This window comes from Podarcis raffonei, chromosome 11 (genome assembly GCF_027172205.1).
Source record: "Podarcis raffonei isolate rPodRaf1 chromosome 11, rPodRaf1.pri, whole genome shotgun sequence".
In the NCBI taxonomy this organism is placed as follows: Eukaryota; Metazoa; Chordata; class Lepidosauria; order Squamata; family Lacertidae; genus Podarcis; species Podarcis raffonei.
The window spans coordinates 5048315-5069529 of NC_070612.1; positions in this window are offsets into that span (position 1 = coordinate 5048315).

The following is a 21215-nucleotide window of genomic DNA, read 5'->3' on the forward strand; positions in this document are numbered from 1 at the left end:
GAGAGAAAATACAGAGCAAAACGCCCATTAATTTCTGGATTAACAGGGTTGCAAATGATTTTTTTTTTTTAACAGAGCAAATTAACATGGAAATGAGTGCTAAGCTTCTGCTAGATTCCACTGGATTTACAGAAATGGCTTTTGCGTCACACAAGACGTCAGATAAAATGTGATAATTGACAAGTATGGAGATGTCGGGCAGGATGGGAGTATAAAGTATTGTCTAAGTGCAGCAAAAGTCATCCCTCAAAACAAATACTTTTCCTGCCTATCAGGACTTTATCTCACCCTGCTTTCAGGGCCTCCCAGAGGGAAACCAAATTCATATTTTTGGGGGTTGGGGAGACACACACAAACTGGGAAAAGTGAGGAAAAGGAAGTTCTGATCTGATAATAGAATGAGTTTGTTTGATGTGACCCAAAGATCAGAGGTGCCAACTTGAATAAAATATTCCGGGGGCAGTTAAGCCCCACCCTCATAATCAATCATATGACACACCCTTTGAATGACACTGTCCATCAATTTTTTAGAGGGAGTCCCTCTCAAATATTTTAAGGGGGGGGAGAAGACTCCTCAGCCCCTAGGAAATTGGCTCCTATTCCAAAGATTATTTGTGGCACCTGAAAGACTAATACCTTCTTTATGGCATAAGCTTTCATGGGCTACAATTCACTGCATCAGAGGTATAAAGTGTGATGCTGAGTTACAGATATGTGTACAGATGTGCTTGGATCCTACTTGGGGGTCTTGCAATGGCATCTGGTTGGCCACTGTGGGAACAGGATTCAGGACTAGATGGGCCATTGACCCAGCAGATGCTTCTAAGGTTCTTACATTGTTAACAACAACAACACTATCAACAACAAAAGTAACAACAACACACCTCTTGTGTGCCAGGGTTAAACTGTGTTTCCATATATATATATTTTAAGTCTTCTTTTAAATGATTTCAAGTGTGCTTCGATTTACTCAGACATAAAGGTAGCAAATTAGAATTTTTGGCCATCTCTGGCCTAGCCCACTGGGACACCATGTTACCCATCGAGGGGTGGGAAGCTTACGTAACAGCAGTTGCTCCATATTTGAGAGATATTTATTAAATCTATATTTCATGTATACCCGCTCGCCACTTTGTTTGCCACAGTAAATTTACGAGCGTGGGGTTGGTTCAGTCCTGAGGATTAAGGTTTTGGAATGGAAAATGAGTTAACAAACCTCTTCACTGTTACAGAAGACCGTAAATTCAGGCTCCTTAGAGCCCCTGCCATGGCATATATCCTGCCTTTGGTCTCACTTTCTCAAGTGAATTTACTGTGTCCCATTATATGACAGGCCAGCCAACTAAATTATCGTAGCTCTCCATTAAATAACAAAGATATGATTGGTCAAGTATTTTACATTCTCCAGGCAGTTTTCAAAAGCCCCGAGTGGATAATTGTCACTTAATGCTACTAAACTGTGACCACCTTGTACGACTTTATTAAAAAGTTCAGGATGACAATGGGTGTGAGGATGGCATTGAAGCGTAGTTCCTCCTTAGCGCAACTGAGGGCTGGTTCTCACTGAGGTGGGGAACAGGTGTGTCAAGAGGGCCAAGTGATTTGGGCAATCTGTGAGGGCATTGCCTAGTGTTGTTCAAAATTCAATATACACCCTGAGGAGATGCAGGCTGTCAAATGGCGGTCTAGGCCATGTGTCCACATACACATATTTATATGGGGGGGTCTGCTGGAGATTATAGGTAACTGTTCCTCACTCATATATTTGGCTTTCAAAGACTCTGGAGAGCCAAATCATGTAGAAGGCTCCTAGGCTATCATGATCTGAAAGCCAACTGTGGCAAAAATGTGACTACAATTCCCATCATCCCCAGGTAGCATGATGGGAGTTGTAGTCCGGCAACAGCTAGAGGGCATCACTTCCGCTAACCTGATAATACTTTGGCATCCTTGCCAAAGTTAAGCAGGTTGATACCTGGATTGGATGACAGCTTGGACACGGCTGCCTACAGGAAGCCAGGATAGAACCACTTGGAACCGGGTTACCCAAAAGACCACTTGTTCCTGTATAGATCACTTAGATCATCTGGGGAAATTCTCATTGTAGTACACCACCCTGCAGGATACTATAGGACAGGGATAACTTTCTGATGTTTGACAGTGGAATGGACTCCCTTGGAACATCGTGGACTCTCCTTCCTTGGTGGTTTTTAAGCAGAGATTGGCTGGCCACTTGTCATGGACGCTTTAATTGAGACTCCTGCATTGTAGGGGGTTGGACTAAGGTGAGTCGTTGGGGCCCTTTCAACCCTACAATTCTATTATTCTATGATCTTGGGGGAGGCTAGGAGATGCTCAAGGGAAGCCACAATTGTTTTATTACTATTTTATGGAAGGAGGGTTGGGTACATTCATTTTTACAGAACTACCTGATGAGGAGGAAGGTTAGTTTCTGCTGAAGGTATTAGAAGGTCATAGTTTGGGTTGCAAACTATGAGGGGGCAGGGTGAAGAAACATCTGATCTCTCACTTATACCACAACCTCTGCTTTCCATTGCAGGAGATCCCCCTGATGCTAGTGGAGGCTTCTGTTCCAGAGTGTAATGTCTGTAGTCTGCAGGGATGTCAGATTTATTTGATTCAGATGACTTATGTTTAATTTTTATGCCTAATTCACACTTCCCCAGCAATGCACTAATAATAATAATAATAATAATAATAATAATAATAATAATAATAATAATAATAATGCAGCTATCTCTTAAAATGCACACTTCCCTGAATTTTAGAATGCTATTATCCAACCAAAATAATGTGTACAAAATGTATATTCTTATGGGGAAGTGTGCAGAAAAATGCATACGTTTGTGAGTACAGCATGCAAGAATGCATAATAGGATAATTGCTTGCAAAGCTGTGTACACACACACACAGCTCTGTATTAGGATAAATGTGCATCAAATGTGCACCAGAAAAAAATACTATGACGAACTGATATGGAAATATTCTGAACAGAACTTAAGAATGGAACAAAATGGGAATCTGAGAGAAACATAAACTGACAGATATGTGCATGCCTAGTAGTCAGCAGCAAGAAAAGACTTTTTTGGGGGTGGGTTAACATTTCCTTTCTTTTCATCCAATCCTGGTACGTAAGCAGGACCGCTGTAAACTTGAGATTGCTCCATCATCCCAGAGATCTCATTGATTGCTGGCATATATAATGGAAGAAAATGTGCCTCTGAAGCAACTCCCTTCTAATTAATGTCACAACAGATTCTTCACCCCTTGTGACTCTGCATTTGACTCAGCGGGGCCGTATTTTTCAGGAGAGGTTAGGTTCAAAGTGAAATACGAAGTAGGCTAATCAGGAATGAATGAAGCACTGTGTCACTTCAAAAGAGCATCAGTGATTTACCTTCCAAACATGACAGGATGTTTTCACTCATTACCCTTTCTGAATCTATACAGCAAAGATCATCTCTTATAAAAGCAGGAGCTGTACCATCCAGGAAAATGCTAGTGTTTTGGGGAGCTAAAGAACACAAAGCAAGGGATCATTCCTAAGCCAAGGTCTGCCATGGTGAGAGTCTTTGGATGTTATGGATTTCCGACTCAGATGGCTACACTAGTATAAGTTCTGGGAGAAAACTTCCTTTGGCAGTTCAATACAGGGACTCACACCAAACCCTCAGTTAGTCAGACTTTATTCAGTAATGCATTACTGGACAGAGTCCAAAAGAGTCAGTGAAAGCATTTCCATCAGCACACACCCTAGAGAGGAAATATATACATGAAGCATGTGATGCAGCAGCAAAAAAAGCTAATGCTATTCTAGGCTGCATCAACAGAAGTATACTGCAGTGTCCAGATCAAGGGAAGTAATAAGACCACTCTATTATGCCCTAGGGACGCGGGTGGCACTGTGGTATAAACCACAGAGCCTAGGGCTTGCTGATCAGAAGGTTGGTGGTTCGAACCCCCAGGTCAGGATGAGCTCCCGTTGCTCAGTCCCAGCTCCTGCCAACCTAGCAGTTTGAAAGCAGGTCAAAGTGCAAGTAGATAAATAGGTACCACTTCGGCGGGAAGGTAAACAGCATTTCCATGCATTGCTCTGGTTTCACCAGAAGTGGCTTAGTCATGCTGGCCACATGACCTGGAAAAACTGTCTGCGGACAAACATCGGCTCCCTCGGCCAGTAAAGTGAGATGAGCGCCGCAACCCCAGAGTCATTCGTGACTGGACTTAACGATCAGGGGTCCCTTTACCTTTACCTATTATGCCTTGGTCAAGGCGGCGTACTCCAAATTTTGTAGGACCACAACTCCCATCATCCCTGACCATTTACCCTCTTGACTGGGGCCAATGGAAATTTTAATCCTAAATACCTGGAGGACATTGTGTTGGCTACCCCTGCTCTGTCCTTAAATTGGTGTGATTTATCTTAAATGGGACACGGGTGGCGCTGTGGGTTAAACCACAGAGCCTAGGACTTGCTGATCAGAAGGTCAGTGGTTAGAATCCCCGCAATGGGGTGAGCTCCCATTGCTCGGTCCCTGCTCCTGCCAACCTAGCAGTTCAAAAGCACGTCAAAGTGCAAGTAGATAAATAGGTACCACTCCGGCAGGAAGGTAAACAGTGTTTCCATGTGTTGCTCTGGTTTGCCAGAAGCAGCTTAGTCATGCTGGCCACATGACCCGGAAGCTGTACGCCGGCTCCCTCGGCCAATAAAGCGAGATGAGCGCCGCAACCCCAGAGTCGGCCATGACTGGACCTAATGGTCAGGGGTACCTTTACCTTTACCTTTATCTTAAATGAATATACACTGTAAACTAGGTTTACTCAGTAAAATAAGTAATGCGGATTGAGCTGATATAAGATCTCCTTACAAGGTGCTTAGGAGTTGTGAACAACTGATATAGGTGGATTGCCAGAAGCAACAAGATCTAGCCGGAGCTGCTTGTTGTAACATAACCTGATATTATGATTTGTGCCAAGGCCAGTGGTTTTATTTCCAACTGAATTGAGGATGTCAGTTTCCCTACTGCAATTCGATCTACATTTATTGTGATGGGCGGAAGTCAAGTGAAGATTGAGATATCAGTGGAAGTAGAGCTTTAGCAGTGGGTAGAGAGTTACAGAAATTAATACTCCAGTTTTCCTAAGCGTTTCACATGCATTATCTCAGGAATTCGTGTAAGAGAACTCCAAGGTAGGTTTCTGTTTATCATGCCATCAGTGTGCTTTCAAAAGTAACATAATCAAAGACTGGTCTTTGTTGAAAGGAGCTTACTATCAGCTTTGAACACTGGCAGAAAATGTAAAGAACTGGGGATGGGGAAGACTGGCTCATGGACCAAACTTACCTGAGAAGTCCGTGTTCCCCAAGACATGCCCACCTGTTGTGCAGGCAAAGTTGCAGCTCCCTGTCAAAAATCAGGGTTTGCAACCATCATGGTGAAGTCAGGTGATCAATAGCTAGGCAGCCATATCCACCTGCCAAAACTGCCTGCAAGTGGTTGGAGTGGTCAGGTTCCAGCCTCTGGTCATCTCGTATTTCCCTATCCTTCCTCTAAAGGGAAGAAAGGGATGAACATAAGTTATGCAACTTTGCTAGAACCTCTGTAAGGTATGAAGACCAAGTGTAGGTGCAATGAGGCTTTTGCTATCTTCTCTTGTATCCCTTCCCCCCATTTCCCCCCTTTTGTATCCCATCATAAGCATTTTGTAAGCACATCTTTTGTTGTTGCAGAAACAGCACATTGTTTACCTTAAAAAGGCACTTTTCAGTGTATTTGCCAGTAAAATATGTGCTTTATCTGTTTGCCTCTTTTATGGAAAATAAGTATTTCTGTGTACTGAGAATGCATTGCAAAATTCAGACAGTTGTATTATCTGACTGTGAGTTGCAATTATGACCTGCAAGCAAGTCCAGGAGCATTGAATCGGGTCAGTCCATTGCAAAATCCAGAGCAAACAAATTCCTCCTACTTAATTTCTGTTGGGGGATGGATGTGGGGTTAAGTCCATGGCTTTATGGGGGAAAAAATGAGTACTGAGTAGGAGTTTGAAGGGAAAGTAAGGCAGGGGCAGCGCCATGGCCACAGAAACTGCAGGAAGGCATTCATTGTGTGAATTACAGGTGTGAGGTTGAGAGAGGGAGTTTGTAACTAGCCAATCGGTGCTGCGACGGGACTGTTATGAGTTTGAAATTCAAGAGAATTGTGGTGCACAAACATCAGCCACAGCAATCTTGTTGCACTGCTCATAAAAGTGGAACAATACCCCTGTGGGATGGGAGAGGAGAAACGCACAGCAAACTCAAACTATCCATCCTTTCAAAATTCTGCTGTTATTGCGTCCAATGGATGAAATACCAAACAGCGGGCATTATTATTTTTAAAAGGGATATAAAACAATAGCACAGCATTGTCTGATTATATTACAGTATGTATCTTCTCATGAATCAGCAAAAAAGGAGCTCCGAAGTGTTCCTAATTATCATATTTACAGTGGTGCAGGTAGTAAAATCGTTATGTTTTGCATTGCTCAGGATGTCCGGGGTTGAAATAGATAAACTATGTGGGAGATTAGTAATAGGTAATTATTCTCTACTTACGTATTCAGCTCCATAATTCTAAATTAAGGTAAGTGGGAAAGCTTATAAAATATTCAGGGCTGCTTTATCTTTCCTCCTCCCTCTTATTAGAAGCTGTGCATGAATTTGCATAGAATAAACCGAGCCCATAAATCAAAGCGAGAAACTGCAAGAAAGCCCTTTGTAAGTTATAATTTAAGGTTAACCGTAGCACATATTTTTCTCTTCCCCCTTGCTGTATTATTAATGACTTGAGTTCATGCCGGACAAGATTCCATATTAAAAAAAAAGAAAGAAAGAAAGGAGGGGAATTGTTGGTAGACAAAATTTGAGTTCACCACCAATTTGCTCTACTAGCTAATATTTGTGGGAAAGGGAGGAGGGGGCTGGGGTCCTCTGGAGAGGGGAGTGAGGCGTGGGTGTCTGATGAGATAACTTGGCTGAAATTATAAATGCCATGCCAGAGTGAGGCAAAGCAAGCTTGTGCCACTCTCCTGCAAGAGGACAACAAAGATTTCGGAGCCTGAAAGTCGGCCAGATCTCATCTTCTGAAGGACATTGTCTGCCCCACCTGTTGTCAAACTGGAGGAAAGAGGGGCATGCAACGGAAGGAGGAACAAAAAAAAATGACCTGATGCTGAGTTTGCACCAACAGACTGACATTATAAAAGTTCACTTCTTCACTTTCAAGTTGTGCTGGGCCCGGGGGTTAACCCGAGCAATGCGGTCCAGGTCCAGTCCCGAATCCAAGGATTCCACAAGCAGTCAGTTCAACAGGGCCAAGGCAGGAAACCAGGCTAGGTCAGGCACAGGGTAACAGGCAGGTTCCAGCAAGCAGCAATGTTGCTCCACAACCTGGGGCGGGGTCCAGCAGGCTTTTATCTCTGATATTGTAACGGCCGGTCCTGATCCCCCGGCGACTCACCTCCCTGTCTCACCCGAAGGCGAGCACTCCTCCTGTGAATACTCAGGTCTCTCCTTCTCTCAGATCTGGCCGCGTCAGCCTCTCCTGACCCAACTGGTAGTGGAGCAGCTGCATGTGATTGCCCAGCAGAGGGCAACGAGGTCATCCCTGCATCTGGAGCCAGGGCAGGCTCAGGCCCCTGACTCGGCTCAGCTGGTGCTTGTTGCAGGGGAACCTGTGCAGACTGGGACTCTTCAGGATCAGGCCCCAGACTTGGTTCAGATGCCGCCTGAGGCAGAGGATCCGGCACAGACTGAGACTCCTCCAGTTCCGAGTCTGAGCCCGAGTCCCAGGCCATCACACAAGTAGATGTACTTGTCGTTAGTTTTGGGTGGGTGCTAGGCAGGGGCGGAGGAAGGGGGTGCAGTGGGGGCGGGTCTTCTGATTGTCACGACTGATGGGGGGTCACAAAATTCCAGGCGGCACTCACCGCAGGGCCTGCAGCATGCCCAAGCTATGCGTCTCTCCTGGTTGGCTTGGGCGCCCGCAGGCTCCATGGTGCCCCAAACGGTCCACCCGCCACCTCCCCCTCAGCTGTAGGGTGGCTGAATGGGAGGAAGCAGGAAGACTCCTTGGAAGCCCCACGGAGCGTACTGCCCTGACTCACAGGGCATGTGCACCACCCCAGGCGCCCAATCGGCTTGCTCCGCCATTGTCGCTAAGTAAACTGTTGAATTTGATCCCACAGGAGACGGTGACAGCCATTTCCTTTAGAAAGGATTAGGCATATTCATGGAGGAGAGGGCCGTCAATGGCTGTTTGCCATGATGGCAGCAGTGCATCTTGATACCAGTACAGTGGTACCTCGGGTTAAGTACTTAATTCGTTCCGGGGGTCCGTTCTTAACCTGAAACGGTTCTTAACCTGAAGCACCACTTTAGCTAATGGGGCCTCCTGCTGCTGCCGCACCACCGCAGCACAATTTCTGTTCTCATCCTGAAGCAAAGTTCTTAACCCGAGATGCTATTTCTGGGTTATCGGAGTCTGTAACCTGAAGCGTATGTAACCCGAGTACCACTGTAGCTGGAAACCTCAGGAAGGGAGAGTGCCCTTGTACATGAATCCTGCTTGGTCATTCACCACAGGCATCTGGTTGGCCATCATTCTGGACTAGATGGGTCATTGGCTTGATCCAACAGGCTTCTCTTCTCTTCCTATGTTCTCACGTTAGATATGTGAGGTGTCATTTTGCCCTTTGTCCAAGACATCTTGGGCCAGCCCTGTCAATTCCATTACTTTCTCTGCCACACTCACAAATCTATAAGTAAAGGTAAAGGGACCCCTGACCATTAGGTCCAGTAGTGACCGACTCTGGGGTTGCGGCACTCATCTTGCTTTATTGGCTTCCGGGTCATGTGGCCAGCATGACTAAGCCGCTTTCTGGCGAACCAGAGCAGTGCACAGAAACGCTGTTTACCTTCCCGCCAGAGCGGTACCTATTTATCTACTTGCACTTTGACTTGCATCACAAATCTATGCTTCCCTCTTATTATTTCACCTTCGTCCCAGTTATTAGAAGCGATGCAGAGGAGGCGAAGGCCCTTCTCTCTAACAACTCCTAGGACCAGGCCATTGGGAAACTTTTTGCTTCTTATAAGAACACAGCCCTCCTCCTTTCTTGTGTCAATGCCAAGTTAATCTGTTCTGACCTCCATGTGACTTTTTTTTTTTTTGCGAGAAAGGCAGTGGGGGGAGGGGAGTCTGTTCCAGACCTGAAATTAAATGATAAAGTATTACTGCCTCATGTCCAGAGCTTGCCCGACTCCTCTGCCAGGCTAACCTTGAGTGACAGCTGCATCCAGTTAGCGATCGGCTCCTCTTTTCCTGTGGTAAATACGGTTTTTGATTAGACATCTTGCCTGCGTTATCTGGACTTCCAAACAGATAACGAAAACCTGGTCTCTCATTCTGGGTACCTCAATCCTAGTGATATAATTACAAGCAAACATTGTAGCTGCTACAGCCCTGTGGCTGTTTCCCCCCGAGTTGTACCAAAGGTAAGAAGCAGGCGCTGGATAGCCGAGCCATGGGGGGAATGGCTTATGGTCACCTTTGACCTGCCTTCCCCTCAGTCTCTGCTGAGTGGAAACCAAGGAGCCAAGGAGAACGGAGCCAGGAAATGCTTAGCAGATTTCAAGGGCAGTTAGGGGACAAGATATGAATGATGTGGTGGTTGTCTGATTCTTTTCTTCTGTGCGTGCATCTCCAAAATGATTATACATTGTTGTGTTGCTTTTAGCCAATACAGTACTCAATTTCCTAATGAAGACATATGCAATATTATTTGACTGACACAGGCGATGCATTCAGACGTACTTGTGGTTGATGGTGGGCAGGCAGCCATGCATCGGAGCAGGGGCTGTACGCCTGGCACCCATGGGTGCCAGTTTGCCAGTCAATTCCTTCCATGAAACATCTAGTAAACCCTCAAGGAAAATAGGCACAATTCATGGGATATTGTTTCCTCTTTCTGCTCAGTTTCTGTCTGCACTGGCTCAGGCTCTTCTACGTTGAACCCCTCCCCCTATATACATATTTCCTTGGATCCCAGTTTTGAACCCTGTCCTTCCCACCCACCCATGCTGAAGAGAGGAGAGGTCACAAATTCCTTCCTTCCTTCCTTCCTTCCTTCCTTCCTTCCTTCCTTCCTTCCTTCCTTCCTTTCTTTCTTTCTTTCTTTCTTTCCCTGCTGGTGTCTGATATAAGTCCCTTTTCACCCATGGACAGGATGGTGTGAGTGCCCACATCATTTGGTGTCATTTTTCTGCAATTTTAGATACTGCAACCATTTGTGTTATGCCATACCCCTCGGCAGCCATTTTGTGAGTAGTGCCCACAGCATGTTCTCAAAATTCAGCAGTTGATGTTTTGAGTTGTTGGAAACTGCCCAGAGTGGCTGGGGCAAGCCAGTCAGATGAGTGGTTGGTAAACTAACTAACTAACTAACTAACTAACTAACTAACTAACTAACTGACTGACTGACTGACTAACTAATATTAAGGAGCAAAGAGATTTCTGAACTTGACAAGATTGAGATAGAATATTCATTTTACTGCCTTTCCTGGCAGTCTTCATGTGTTCACAATTTCCGCATTGGGATATATGTGGCATTGGATCAGAACTGTTTTATCCAAATGGTTGGTTGGTAAAATCAAACAAGTCTTAGGAGATAATTTGTGACACACACACCCTGAAATTTTGAATGCCTAGGGGGCCCCACAGAGTTTAATCTAGTGCTGCCCAGGCAAAACAGATCCTGTGATGCTGAAATACGGACCTATTCCTGAGCAGACTTGTATAGAATAACACTGTTAGTCCCTGCTGAGGAAATGCAAGCAAAGATGATCCAATGAATTGGACAATTTTGAGGAGGGTTTTTTTTTGGGGGGGTGTTCTTTTTTCTAAGTAAAACTCTTCTTATTCCCTTCTTTTCCCATTGAGATGCGTAGGCCCTGTGAAAAAAACACGGAAGATTGCATTTGTCCGATGACTTCATTGTTTATAAAGAGCTGTCTCTATTGATCAGCGGCTGAAGGAAGCAAGAGGAAAACGGTTTACGCTTTCCATTTTAAGTGTGAGAGGAGGACTAACTAAGTAATTTCACCTGCAACGGACAAGCGCATGGACTCCCATCATCGATGCTTAATTTAGATTCCCACCCCTACCCTAATCCCAAGGGTCTGAGGCAGGTCAAAAAACACAAGAGAAAAAGCCGGGCATGGAGAGAGAAAGAAATGCAAATAAAATAGGTTGAATTAAGTAGCATGTTTTTACAGACTACTTTTGAAGTAGTGTAATATACAGTTGTCTAATGGGGTGGTGGTTGAAATATCTACATCTATCTATATCTATCTATCTATCTATCTATCTATCTATCATCTATCTATCATCTATATCTATCTCTATCTATCTATCATCTATCTATCTATCTATCTATCTCTATCTATCTATCTATCATCTATCTATCATCTATCTATCTATCATCTATCTATCTATCTATCATCTATCTATCTATCATCTATCATCTATCTATCTATCTATCTATCTATCTATCTATCTATCTCTATCTATCTATCTATCTATCTATCTATCTATCTATCTATCTATCATCTATCTATCTATCTATCTATCTATCTATCATCTATCTATCATCTATCTATCTGTCTATCATCTATCTATCATCTATCTATCTATCTATCTATCTATCTATCTATCATCTACCATCTATCATCTATCATCTATCATCTATCTATCTATCATCTATCTATCTATCTATCATCACCTATCATCTATCTACATCTATCTATCTAATCTATGTTTTATTTCAGGATCTTTTTATACAATTCAAATAAGGAGAGGATGGGGAGGTTTTACAAATGGGAAGCATTGTCTGAACAAAGATTTCCTCCTCACTCAACTTGATAGCCAAGGAAACAAACAACAATGACAAAATCCACATTCCCATTTTCCTGCTTCCAAAATCCTGTCTTTGAGAACCCGAAGGCTCCGGCCATCTTACTCTTCCTTTCCTCTGCAGTGACTACTTTATTTATTTCCTAAAAGGTACTCTCTGCTTGATTTCAAGAACAGAACGAAACCTCAAAGCGCTTTACAGAAAAGATAAAAGAAATTAATTAATAATTGGGGGGGGGGACCAGCCATAATTTGAAACTTTGGAAGAGTTATAATAACAGAACACCCGAACAGATTGAGGGACATTCCTTGCACATGAATCTTTTGCAGTGATTTGGTGCCATATGGTGGACCTTTGGCCAGATGTGAGGAATCTGGAGCAAATGGGGCAAACTTCTGCATTGCTTTAGCTGTGACTCCTCCTTGGGGTCCCTTCCAACTTGACCATTCTATGCTGTCATCCCGACCAGAGATAGACACAGGAAGGCCTCTCCTTTTCACACCTTCTCCTTCTTCTTGCCCATGCCCACCTCTCATAGGTTCACAGGAAGATGACTTACAATGAGCCAGACTGTTGGTCCATCTATCTCAGGATTGCCAACACTGACTGGCAGCAGCTCTCCAGGGTTTCAGGGAGGGGAACCATCTCCAAACCGTAGCTGGAGGTTTATTAATTATTTATTTATTGAACTTCTATACCGCCCTATACCAGGAGGTCTCAGGGCGGTTCATAAATAATATCACAATATACAAAAATAAAAACAATGATCCAAAAATACGCCCCTCCCTCCAAAAAAGAGCCACATTTTAAAAGGGTATAGGAAGTTGATCAGGTCAACTAAAGGTAAATGTAAAGGGACCCCTGACCATTAGGTCCAGTCATCACTGACTCTGGGGTTGCGGCGCTCATCTCGCTTTACTGGCCGCTACTGGCAAACCAGAGCAGCGCACGGAAACACCGTTTACCTTCCCGCCGGAGCAGTACCTATTTATCTACTTGCACTTTGAAGTGCTCTCGAACTGCTAGATTGGCAGGAGCAGGGACCGAGCAGCGGGAGCTCACCCCGTCGTGGGGATTCGAACCGCCGACCTTCTGATCGGCAAGTTCTAGGCTCAGTGGTTTAACCCACAGCACCACCTGCGTCCCAGGTCAACTAAAGGCCTGGTTAAAAAGGAACAGTTTTGCCTGGCGCCTAAAGGTGTATAATGAAGGCACCAGGCAAACGTCCCTGGGGAGAGCATTCCACAGACAGGGAGTCACTGCAGAGAAGGCCCTGTTCTTGTGTTGCCACCCCAAGACCTCTCGAGGAGGAGGCACATGAAGGAGGGCATCAGAAAATGATCTCCGAGTCCAGGTAGGTATTGCGGTCCTTAAGGTATTGTGGTCCTGAGCCATTTAAGGCTTCATAGGTCAAAACCAGCAGTTTGAATTGGGTCCAGAAACTAATTGGTAGCCAGTGCAGTCAGACCAGGATTGGTATAGTATGCTCAAACCGTCCTGCGTGAGCAACCTGGCCGCTGAATTCTGCACCAGCTTCAGAGGCAGCCCTACGTATAACACATTGCAGTAATCTAACCTTGAGGTTACCAGAGCATAGAGAACAGTAGGTGTCTGGGGATCGAACCTGTGGCCTTCTGCTTGCAAAGGAGATGCTATGCCACTGAGCTGTGACCCTTTGCCATCTCCTTCCTCTCCGAAGCACAGACAGTCCCAGGTTGCCAAATCCACAGTGATCCACAACAGTCTCAACTGATTCCTGGATCCCTTTGTATAGTCCCAATTTGGCTAGGCCTTTGGTTGAATCTGGCGCAGAGCTCTAACTATTTATATTAACATAAGAGCAGCAGCCGCAAAATTAAAAGACGCCTGCTTCTTGGGAGAAAAGCAATGACAAACCTAGACAGCATCTTTAAAAGCAGAGACATCACCTTACCAACAAAGGTCCGTATAGTTAAAGCTATGGTTTTCCCAGTAGTGATGTATGGAAGTGAGAGCTGGACCATAAAGAAGGCTGATCGCCAAAGAATTGATGCTTTTGAATTATGGTGCTGGAGGAGACTCTTGAGAGTCCCATGGACTGCAAGAAGATCAAACCTATCCATTCTGGAGGAAATCAGCCCTGAGTGCTCACTGGAAGGACAGTTCCTGAAGCTGAGGCTCCAAGACTTTGGCCCCCTCATGATAAGAGAAGACTCCCTGGAAAAGACCCTGATGGTGGGAAAGATGGAAGGCACAAGGAAAAGGGGACAACAGAGGACGAGATGGTTGGACAGTGTTCTCGAAGCTACCAACATGAGTTTGACCAAACTGCGGGAGGCAGTGGAAGACAGGAGTGCTTGGCGTGCTCTGGTACATGGGGTCACAAAGAGTCGGACACAACTTAATGACTAAACAACATCAAAGGTTTGCCATATGTCCTCTTTTTCCTGGACATGTCATCTTTTTCATGGGTATGTAAAATGAGAGTTGTCATAGCAATCCATAGTTAAAAGTAGAAGTCAGCAAATGTGTCCTCTTTTTTGCTCTCCAAAATATGGTAACCCTACTTACATGAATATCTTCATGATATCCTGGACAAGGGTGTTCTTCTTTATAACTTTTAAAAATAATCCTCAATGGTGTTCTTGAAGTCTCCCTTGTCAAGAACTTCCAGGAAGCACTGAAGGTCTTATTCATCTTCACAACAGTCCTGTCACAACCTTTACAGAGAACTTGCTTGTGCAGTCAAGCAGAAGAACCAGAGGTTGGTAGAGAAAGAAACAATGGAAGGAAGGAGAATGAAAATATTGACTGTCATTAAGTTTCATATGGCTATGGAGGAGAAGGGGAAGTTGGAGAACAATTATTATTATTATTATTATTATTATTATTATTATTATTATTATTATCCCTTTCACTGCGCAGCGATCCCTCTTGCTGTTCTGGCTTCTGAGATTCAGAATATATTTTTTTCTTGTTTTCCTCCTCCAAAAACTTGGTGCGTCTTGTGGTCTGGTGCGTCTTATAGAGCGAAAAATACGGTAAATAGGGACACTTTGATGGTCTGTGTTACCCAATGGACATCTCGCCCAACCTCCTGCAAAGCAGGAATATGCAGGAACTTGTGCATTTTAACTAAAGTGCCACATCCTACGCTCCCCTTGCATTCAGTTTGTGAGATCTCATTGTGTGCATGCGAAAAGCTCTGCTTAGGACTCCTCTTCTTTAAACTGTTTACGATCACCATGCAACGTTGGAGGAGCTGATCCGCCACCCCACATGGGCTGCTTCCTCCCAGGAGCCCACCTTCCCAGCCCAAAGTGATGTCAACCATGTGGCTCTCGACTCGAGCTCCTTCACAGGTAAAGCCATCTCCCCCAAGAGGCTTTTCCTCCCGTTCAATCGATGGCTACGCTTTCAATCTCTCGACTGTGGTTACAGGAGGCCCGGGAGATTTCCCTGTCTGGGGTTGCCTGGTTTTGTCAATTCCAATTTACCCAGATATTCTTTTACCTTTTTCCAAGACAACAAAAGGTTTTGGATCAATAGAAAGCCTCATAAATGCCCTGAGAGGTATTGCTAAGCCTCCTTGCCTGTGTTACCAATCTCCTCTAGGGTGCATGGGGAAGGGTTCTTAAGCATTTCGGCTGGTTGGCTTTTAACTGACATATTATAGAGAAGCTGTTTTGCCTGGATATTCTTAGACTCCTTCCCATAACACCCTTGTTTCTTTTTAAATGATCCTTTCTCGCATTGCTTCTGGGAGTTTTTATTTAAAGGCTCTTTCTCTTTGTTGTTGTTTAGTCGTTTAGTCGTGTCCGACTCTTCGTGACCCCATGGACCAGAGCACGCCAGGCACTCCTGTCTTCCACTGCCTCCCGCAGCTTGGTCAAACTCATGCTGGTCACTTCGAGAACACTGTCCCACCATCTCGTCCTCTGTCGTCCCCTTCTCCTTGTGCCCTCCATCTTTCCCAACATCAGGGTCTTTTCCAGGGAATCTTCTCTTCTCATGAATTGGTCAAAGTATTGGAGCCTCAGCTTCAGAAAAAAATGGTTATCTCTTTCATGCAGATTGATTGATTGATTGATTGTGTTTATATGCCAGCATTCCTGCCACAGAGCTCAAGGTCACTTACATGGCTCTACCACTGCTCTTTTAATTTCTACAACAACCCTGTGAGGTTGTTGGCTAAGAGGAAGTGACTGGCCCAAGGTCACCCAGTAAGCTCCATGACCAAGTGAGGAATCTAAACTCCTGTCTCCGAATCTAACCACTTCACCACCACTGGTTCTCTATAATAATTTGGCCCACACCTCAATCCTGAGCAAAACTGGGGATTTGAATCTCAGCTAAGTAGGGCTACAACAGCAACAAATCACTGCAGTTTGGGTTGGCTTTGAGAGGGGGATCTGGGCCTGACAGGGCAACTGGCAGGAAGGAGAGGCATGCACCAAGTTTATTTAGAAAAGGCTGAGACTTATGTGCCTGGCCATCAACTGTCTTCCCAAGAGGAAGGTAAGAGCCTGAGGCCACCTGACTCTCCTTCCTACAGCTGATGTGCAGAGACATCAATACTCTGTGATGCAGGATGTTCCTTTGCAAGTAGCTTCCCTGCAGAAAAATCCCTGGCAAAGCATCACTCCACAAAACTGATACCTATTCATTGTTGACATGCAGAGGGCCGGGAGGCCAGCTGGCAAGCCCTAGCTGGGCCGTCTCCTTCCAGTCTTCTCGCTGCAAAGACGATTGGCCCCTGCTCCAACATAAATCAGTGACCCGGGCTTCAAAGCCAGGGCACACTATCAGCAGAGTGAACTGCGCACACAGAATAGGCGTGAGGCTTGTGGAAGCATACTACAGCTACAGATTTATTAATCATAAATCAGGACAAAGAAACATGTCGTCTCTCTCTTCCTTCGTCTTCTCAGAGAGAACGGGAAAAACAAAAGCTATACACAATGGAAGTTCCCAGCAAGCTGTGCTGGAATGTAAACAGACATGTGACTCGCAACAGTTCCACACGTCTGCTCCTTAGGTTGGAATAGAAATCTCAACATTCATAACATCTGCTGCACCCCAGACATAAGTTTATATAGGACCTGGGTGTTTTTGTTTTTTTAAAAAGAAAAATTGGCTCCCAGTATGTTTCCGAGCACAATTCAAAGTGTTGGTGCTGACCTTTAAAGCCCTAAACAGCCTCAGTCCAGTATATCTGAAGGAGTGTCTCCAATCCCATTGTTCAGTCTGGACACTGAGCGCAGAGGGCCTTCTGTCGGTTCCCTCACTGCGAGAAGCCAAGTTACAGGGAACCAGGCAGAAGGCCTTCTGGGTAGTGGCACCCGCCCTGTGGAACGCCCTCCCACCAGATGTCAAAGAGAACAACAACTACCTGACTTTTAGAAGACATCTGAAGGCAGCCCTGTTTAGGGAAGCTTTTAATGTTTGATGGACTAGTGTATTTTGATATTTTGTTGTAAGTCCCCCAGAGTGGTTGGGGAAACCCAGCCAGATGGGCGGGGTATAAATAATAAATTGTTATTATTATTATTATTAAACTTCTCTAGCCACTGCAACACTGGAGGTATAACAGAGCTATCATGTCAAGTTGCCGTTCATAGCCCTCTCCTCTTCCATTAATTTGTCAAATCCTTTTTTTTAAAAGCCATCTAGGTTTGTGGCCCTCACTGCCTCCTGGGAGAGCAAGTTCCAGCAGTAGAGCTGAACTGCCTGGTTTCTTGAAATAAGTGTTAGCAAGTGGGCGGGGAATGTGGGCCCCCAAATTCATTAGCTGGCTGTGCACAGGGACTTAGCTGCCCACATGGCTTCTGGCTTCGAGCATTAGCAGAATGAGGAAGACGAAGACCTGCGTTCTCCAAGGAGTCCGCCCATCTGGATTTAGTGGGAAGATCGGGATCAGGAGCCTCTGCTTATGTAATGCTTGGCAAGGTAGCCCTGCATCTAATGTTATCCCGGAAGGTATAAAATTGCAGCTTTATTGGAAGGACTGCAGTGCCTACGGAAGATCCCAGAGCATAAAATCCTGTTGTATCAAATGATACAGACTCAGCATGTGAATATAAGAACCATAATAGTGAAGGTTTTACATATTTAATTTCTTGGCAAACCTCGGAAGACCACACGGGCATTGGTTTAAGCGCTCGCCGGCCTGATGAGGGAGTGTTTGCCTACTCTGCGTTTAGCACCAGTAGTTGATACAGTAAAGCCCTTTTGTTCGCAGGGGTACCAAATAAGAACTTATCTCCTGGTGGCAGCAGCCCCACTCTGTTGATGTCAGCACTGTGGTGTGTGTCTCTGTGGATTAAAATCCTCAAAAACTGGGAAGCTTCTGGAAGTAGAAAAATCTCAGGAAAGTGTGTGCACGGGCAGGAATAGGGAGCTATTATTATTCTCTGGCACTCTGAAAATTTAGGAAAGCCTGCAAATGAGCTTTTCTATTGGTGTGGATTAGTAGATTAGGTACCGCTCTGGCAGGAAGGTAAACGGCATTTCCGTGTGCTGCTTGGGTTCACCAGAAGTGGCCACATGACTCGAAAGCTGTCTTGTTCCCTCGGCCTATAGAGCGAGATGAGCACACAACCCCAGAGTCATCCACGACTGGACCTAACGGCCAGGAGTACCTTTACCTTTACCTTTACCTGTAATGAGTCATAGAAATGCAGACCCATTGAGGCTTCTCCCAGTCCCACCTGGAGATGACAAGGATATCACCTGCAAAATGCTTCTGCCTGCCAAGCAGCTGCTCTGCTCATCAGCCACACATCTTCCCGTCGTCGTAGTGAGAACGTGGGTCCTCTAGCCCTGTCCTGGCCGTTCTGAGTGGTTGTGAGTCTTTGAGGTTTGAGGTAAGCCGTTTTCCCATTTGCTGCCCAAGGCCTCTTTCGCCAACAGATGTCTTCAGTTTGCATCTTAATGCGTACCTATTTAGTTTGCCCTTCCTGTACAAATGCATGAGCTGGAACTATTTTTTATTGCTGTTTGTGTGTCGAGGTCCCCAGGCCACCCCCTAAATAAATCACAATTTACACAGATTTTTTGTTTAAGGTTTTTGACATAATTTTGGCCACAACTTTATTAAAATACATAAATGTGAGTGGTTGCTTAGGCACTGGTTCTGACTCTCTGTCCCCGTCCAGGGACAGAACTGACTTCTGGATTCCAGTGAAAGCTAGTAAGGGAAAACAATATTAGGGAGAAAATGAAGCTGAGCCCCAGGCCCTCACCTCTCCCCGCATGCTTCCAGGGGCTTGCATGGCCCAAGCCCCAGACCAGGGATTCGGACAAAAGCATGGTGAGCCCCTGGATTCCTTTAATGGAATTCCCTTGCAGCAGCAGCATTGGAGGGGCAGACACTGCCAACCACATCCCCTCCACCAACCAACAATTAACCAATGCCTAACCGCAACCTTACAAGTTGTGACGATTTGCTACACAGTTGGCAAAAACCAAATGGCACCAGCCAATCAGCCAAATGGAAAAAAAATCCTACCAGGCCCCTGCCCCAAAAGCAGACAACCCCATGACAGGCATAGCAAGGTCAAACGCAACAGCCCTAAATAGGGAGGGTGGGCGGGCGATACGATGCGTGCAGCGAAAGAGACTGGAAAAAGCTGCGTGCCAAGAATATATAACCTTCAGGCCAACCTACTAAATGGTAACATCAAAATCTCCCCAACAACCCATATTGGCCCAATCACAGTCATGCCCATCCAAACGGTCCCACCCAGTAACCAAGAGGGGGTGTCCTGTTAGACCCCACTGCAACACGTGCTCTCCATGAAGGAGAGCATGCTTTATTAAATTTGTATAATACCCTGCATGGAAGTGAAAGCTGGACTATAAAGAAGGCTGATCACCGAAGAATTGATGCTTTTGAATTATGGTGCTGGAGGAGACTCTTGAGAGTCCCATGGACTGCAAGAAGATCAAACCTATCCATTCTGAAGGAAATCAGCCCTGAGTGCTCACTGGAAGGACAGATCGTGAAGCTGAGGCTCCAATACTTTGGCCATCTCATGAGAAGAGAAGACTCCCTGGAAAAGACCCTGATGTTGGGAAAGATGGAGGGCACAAGGAGAAGGGGACGACAGAGGACGAGATGGTGGGACAGTGTTCTCGAGGCTACTAACATGAGTTTGACCAAACTGCGGGAGGCAGTGGAAGACAGGAGTGCCTGGTGTGCTCTGGTCCATGGGGTCACGAAGAGTCAGACATGACTAAACGACTAAACAACAACAACAACAACATAACACCCTTCATCCGTATGTCTCAGGGCTTTTCACAACATACCAAAAGACATTAGCAATCATGGGGACAAAGGCAGGGAGGTAAGATGGAGAAGGACCACGAATAACATATTGTAGGTAAGGACTCAACATTTGTGCGGAGTGATGCCCAGTGCAGGGATTTGGGGAAGATTATCACCCAGGCTGATTAGCCCAGTAACCCTGCATAACCAAGAGGATAGTGATGGCAGTATTCCCCCTGCCTCTTTGCTTTCTGACTAGCTAACTAGCTTTCAGACTTTTCATTCCCAGAAACTACCCTGCTTCAGACCTGATCTCACCAACTGCTCTGTTCCTACGAATGCCACTTACAAACTGGTCCAAGCCCACACCGCTGCCACCATCTGTTCCCCTAGGCCAAATGCCATTTTGCTGTGTTCATCATCCCCCACCCCCAACAATGGGGAAAGGAGAGACAGAGAGAGGGGGAGAGAGAGGAAAACATAACAATAATAAAGTTAAACATCCTTGGGAATGCCGGGATGTCAAAGTGCAGCTTTCTTCCCCATTGAAGCATATAAAATATTTAAAAGGCCCTGCAAATGCCAATAGGGGAGCCACTCACATAAGGAGATGAAAAATTAATTTTAATGCATGGGTGACTAAGTAATTCACTTATTTCACAACCTCAATCAATTTTAATATTTTAGTATTTAATGTGAAAGTGGTGTCTCTCCAATAACGTTTTAAAAGTTGCTCATATCTCTTTTTACTCACGTACTAAGTCTCTCTCTCTCTCTCTCTCTCTCTCTCTCTTTCTCTCTAGAGAGAGAGAACAAGAGGGAGGGAGGGAAGGAGAAAGAGACAGACGGACAGACATATACATCCTTCCTTTACAGTATGCAAGCCTCCAAGGGAATTTTATATAGGTCATATTCTCTCGAAACGTTTGGTCTCCGGGGCTCCCACACATGCCCACCAACATTTCAAAGACGGGAGCAGGGATGCTACTGC